At 38.5% G+C, this 5,195-nt stretch overlaps 1 non-coding gene across 1 annotated transcript; it reads right to left on the reverse strand.

Moving 5' to 3' along the window:
* Positions 1-4,175: 4,175 nt before the first annotated feature.
* LOC117019256 (U1 spliceosomal RNA) lies at positions 4,176-4,340 on the reverse strand. The gene has a single exon (XR_004422455.1). It is a non-coding gene; the product is annotated as a U1 spliceosomal RNA (small nuclear RNA).
* Between the last annotated feature and the right edge of the window lie 855 nt (positions 4,341-5,195).

Consider the following 5,195-nt stretch of genomic DNA (forward strand, 5'->3'; position numbering starts at 1 on the left):
AGAGGCAGCAAACCCCTTGTGGTCTGTGGGGAGTGAAGCAAACATACCTGAGAGAAACGACATAGCTGGGGAAGCAAAAGCTCTTTTTCCCAAATTTCCTCTTCTCAAAGTAGAGTTGGAGATTCACACCAGGAGACAAAAAGGTGTCCACCACAGGAGTTACATACATGTACAAATCTTTTTTTGATAAATAATGGAAGATTTAGCCATGGAGATATTTGTCACATTTGTCTATTTTATATTCTTGATATATTTTCCTGGCATGTGCCAATAAAATAAATGAAAATTCAAAATAGGAATTAGCTTTGGGGAAAGGAATGAAATCTGCAAAGGATTCTAAATAGGTTTTTAAATGTATCTGTTAAATTTTACATCTTTAAAAATATTCTGATATAAGTATGACAAACTTTAACATTTGTTAAACTTGATGGTCATGGATGTTAAAATGAACTTCACTCTGTGTTTTCTGGTGGTTTGAAATGTTTTGTGTGGCAGATATGCATTGGCTTGCTCAGCCTCCATACCAATCTCCTCGCGTGCCTCCCTGAGCTTAGAGACTAGAAAACTGAAAACTAGACTCTCATCAAGCGAGGGTCTCTGGTGTGATTTAGGTTCCGAGAACACAAGACTTCACTGGAACTGACTTAATTGAGGAGAAGGCAGGAGTGAGGCATCTGTTTGTCAGGATGGCAGTAAAGATGGTGTGGTTCGGAAGCTGGTAGCTGTGGTACAGTTCCCCAAAGAAGCAGAGGTGGCATGTTTTGGAGCCAGCAGCTGCTTTCAGAGCAAGCTGCAGGGAGGGTAAAGTCAAGTAGAAAACCAGCAGAGATAGAGTTCCAGAAATGTGTAAATCTGCACATTTTATAAGCTGGGCACTTTCCAAGGATAATGCAGGGCTGGCAGATAGTCAAGTTGTAACTGGCCAGATGCAGAGACCTTGTTAAATACTCAAAGAAGTCAAGAAAGATCTCTAAATGGTCATATCTTTGTAGTAGGATGAAAGTACCCCTTGATTAAAGACTACTCCAGACATATCTGGAAAAAAAACTTGCAAACAAGCCCCAAAAGGTTAAAATTGACTTGCAAGTAACTTAACTGCCTGTTAGCCAAAACAAAGTTCAACTCCCTTTACAGGAAGAAAAAATAAAATTCAGACAGTCAACAACATAATATTCACAATGTCTCACATCAAATAATAGTCAATATAGAAAAAAATAGAAAAAGATCCAGAGAAGACAGCAATGATGGAATCAGCAGAAAAAGATTTCAAAACTATTATAAATATGTTCAAGTATCTAAGGACATGAGGAGAAAAAAAGAGACTTAAAATGGAACTTTCTAGAGATGAAAAATATCTGAAATAAAAATTTCACTGAATGGGATTAGCAGCAGATTAGTCATGCAGGTAAAAAAAAAGCCAGTGAATTTAAAAACATTGCAAAAGACACCACCCAAACTGAAGCAGAAAGAGGACTAAAGGATGAAAAAAATGAACAGAGCCATGGTATCCTGTGGGACAATAATGTCTGTGTCCAGATACATGTAATTGGAATGCAGAAGGCGAGGAGAAAGGAGAAAACAAAAATTATTGGAAGAGAGGGGTGGAAGGAAGATAGAAAAGGATAAAGGAGGAAATACATGGTAATAGGAGGAGACTTGACTTTGGCTGGTGAACACACAATGCAATATACAGATGATGTACTACAGAATTGTATAATTTTATTAACCAATTGTAATATAATTTTATTAACCAATGCCACCAATATTTAATAAAATAAAAAAAGAACATTGGAAGAAACAAATGTCTAAAGAAATAATAGCTCCAAATTTTCCAAATCAAATGAAAAAAAAATCATAATCAAATTGTTAAGAAACAGTGATAAATATATAATCTTAAAAGCAGTATAGAGAGAAGAGATGGGAAGACATGTTACACACAGGAGGAAAAAAGAATAACCATTGAGTTCTCATCAGAAAAGGTGCCCGCTGGGACACGCATGAACATTTCTAAGAAAGGGGGAAAAAGGAAGATGTCTCAAGACACCTGCCAGCCATAACTAGGTCAGCAAGTTTCATCATGTCTATTAGGGAGAGAGCAAACATCCACAGGAAGCTCCCATAATTCTTTCACACATAGCCTCAAAACATCTCTTCCTGTGTCTCACTACTCTGATTGGAAAATAGGATACCTTGATTGCCTGAGCCAATCATGGCTCACCCTGGAGCTGGGGGTGGGGTTACATCTAAACCCTGTTACTGGGAAAGTTGGGGTCTTGTTAGAATGGTGATGAGAAGGATGCGGGGAAGCCAGACAACAAACGCCTGGGAGTGATGGCTTCTGGGTTGCTATAAGGACAATATATTTTAAATTCTCAACCTAAGAAGCTCTGAAGACTAATTTCTTAGCGTTACTTAACTTTACTTATTTCATTAGTCTACTTGCTCTTTCCAAACAGAGAAATTTCCAAGGAGTTTGCATGGGCTTATATTTAATACCATGTAGATCAAATTTGAGATTAAACCAAATCACTGATTTTGGGGACTTCCAGAAGATACACCGTTCTGATCTCTTTCCTACTCTGGCCCCACCTTGACAGTCTCTTCTTTCCCTTTTCCTCCCTCTGTCGTTTCCCTAGTCTTTGTTCAGAACACCTTGTTTACAATAACAAGATGGAGCAATCTTTGAGGTAAGCACAAAATCAAATAAAATTTTTTCAATAGTGTTGCTGCTTTCAGAGAATGTTTGTCTTATAGATGTTGAGTCTTTGATTTTTCCAATGGCTATTAAATGCAAAAATAGTGTTACATGTAAAAAGAACAAATGTTCTGTTAGCTCCTTGCAATGGAATAAGCTGTTCAAAAGTGGGGATTAGAACCTCTGCAAACAGAAGTACTCTTGCTGACTGTACCCAATTTTCTCCAACTTTCACTGATAGATGTTTCCCCAGTGACCATCATGGAAGAACACTGTGCTCATAATTTTCGTAAGCCTATTTAAGCACTTCTATTGTTAACTGAGTCTAAAACTTTTGGGACAAATTTTGATTTTTCTAGGAATAATATGTGTCAGAGTTTGCCAATAATAGGAAAATTAAATAATGTATCATCTGTAACTAGGTATGTAGTTAGCATGCTATTATATAATTAGCAATTTTTAGATTACTGTAATAATCAAAAAAGTATATACTTTGATAATGTACTGATTACATGGCCCACAGAATATCGTAATTCTTAAGAAAATGTTTGCCTCTGAGCATTTTTTTAAATTCATACAGTAGAAACTCATCTAGCTTCTCAGCTGCAAACCACTTAACAAATCCAGAGTGAATTTTAAAAATGCCAGCCTTGCTCTCTGAAGAGCCTGCTCTTGTGCCAGAGTCTGCTGCTGGAGAATGTGTTTCACAGCTTGAATATCAATCCTGAAAAAATATCCAACTGAATGCAGAAATATGCTCTCCAAGAGAATATAGTGAGAGCCACATATGTAATTTCTAATTTCCTGGTAGCCATATAACAAGACAAAGAAATAGGAGATATTTTAATAATATATTTGATTTAGCCCAATATATCTAAAATATGTAATTTCAACATGTAATCAATATAAAATAACATATTTTACATTTTTAGACTAGGTCTTTACACTCCAGTGTGCATTTTACACTTACTGCACACCTCAATTTGGAACAGCGACATTTCAAGTACTCAGTAGCCACTTGTGGCGAGTGGAAACACATCGGACAGCACAGCTTTCAATATCAGACGTATCAAGGCCTTGCTTTCGTCGCCCTCCCTCCCTGGAGTGGATCCACTTATATAACCAGGGAGAAGGTAATGTGACATATGGAAAGCCAGTGCTTTGGTGCTCAGGGCATTTTCATCTGTGGCCATGAGCCTGGGTTATGGACCCTCACAAGGTGAAGACACCCTCATGGGCCCATGCCAGGCAAAAAGCCTTGGGAAAGAAACACGTCCCTGACTACTTAAAAAATTGGGTGTATCTATATTTGTCCCGGCTCTCATTTAGTTTTAAATATAGGGTGATTTAGATTCAAATAGCTTCTTAATCTGCTTTCTTTCTTCACATGATCATTAAATAGGAGAGTAATGTTGAGAAAATAATTCTCTGTTGTACAGACTTCCATGGGCTGGTGTGAAGATGGTAAACATTTTTTTTTCAGGGGAGAGTGTGAACGCAGTCCCCCACTGCCACAAATTATGCAGTCGAGTTTCCCACATTTGGGGAAATCACAGGGTGTCAGCACATCCAGAAGGCAATGGATAAGCCTCGCCCTGGGAAAACCACCTTTGTGATCATGGTATCTCTCCTTATGGCAAAGTTTTCTCTTGGCATAAGAAGAACTGGATAAACAACATATATTCTAGAAATCTTTTGCACAACTCGGAGCATGAGAGGCAGAGAAAGCAGCCAGGCATTTTATGTAGTTTTCTGAAAAACAAATTTTTTTTGGAAGGCTATGTCTGAGATTTATAGAGGTAAAGTCTTTCTAGAGCCAGGTTGGGGATGAGGGGTGCACAGAAGGGGTCAAAATGAAGGTAAACATGAATGCTGGGAAGCACACACGGCCAAACTGGAGATTAAAATGCATACACTGCCCTCTCCTTTAGGAGCTTCTGCCCGGGCCTGGAGAGCTGCACGCCTTCAAGGCCTGTACTGAGCAGAGAGCAATCTCATCAGCAGCACAATCAAATCAAAATGGCTCTCCCAGGAAATGGAACACCTTTGTTCCTGCTGTGAATCTGATGGCTCCTTCTCTCTTTCTGTCTCATCCTTCCCAGTAGGGTGCCTTTCTTTGGGGGAAAAAGTGTCTAGGATATTTTCAAGCACCTGACAAATGGTCATAATGAGAGCTGGTTGGCCACATAGCTATTTAAGTGGTTAAAGATAGAAAACGACACTGGCTAAAATCCAGTCTTTCCATAGCTTAGCGACTACTTTGACATTACCTATTCTGAAGACAGTGAAATCATTTTATAATATTGGTGTTGAGGGAATGAAGCTGAGGACTCCATTTTATATCATTTGTTCTATTTCAAAGAATATGATTTAACCCCTGATGTATCTGAATGTGATGAAAAGCCATATCACCCTGGGATTGCAGGGCTTGGCCAAGGAATGGGCTGGCAATACTAGATGAGCCAGGAAATTAAACCTTTCTATTTCTCCACAAGATGTG

The sequence above is a fragment of the Rhinolophus ferrumequinum genome, assembly GCF_004115265.2.
Source record: "Rhinolophus ferrumequinum isolate MPI-CBG mRhiFer1 chromosome 5 unlocalized genomic scaffold, mRhiFer1_v1.p scaffold_110_arrow_ctg1, whole genome shotgun sequence".
NCBI classification, from domain to species: domain Eukaryota; kingdom Metazoa; phylum Chordata; class Mammalia; order Chiroptera; family Rhinolophidae; genus Rhinolophus; species Rhinolophus ferrumequinum.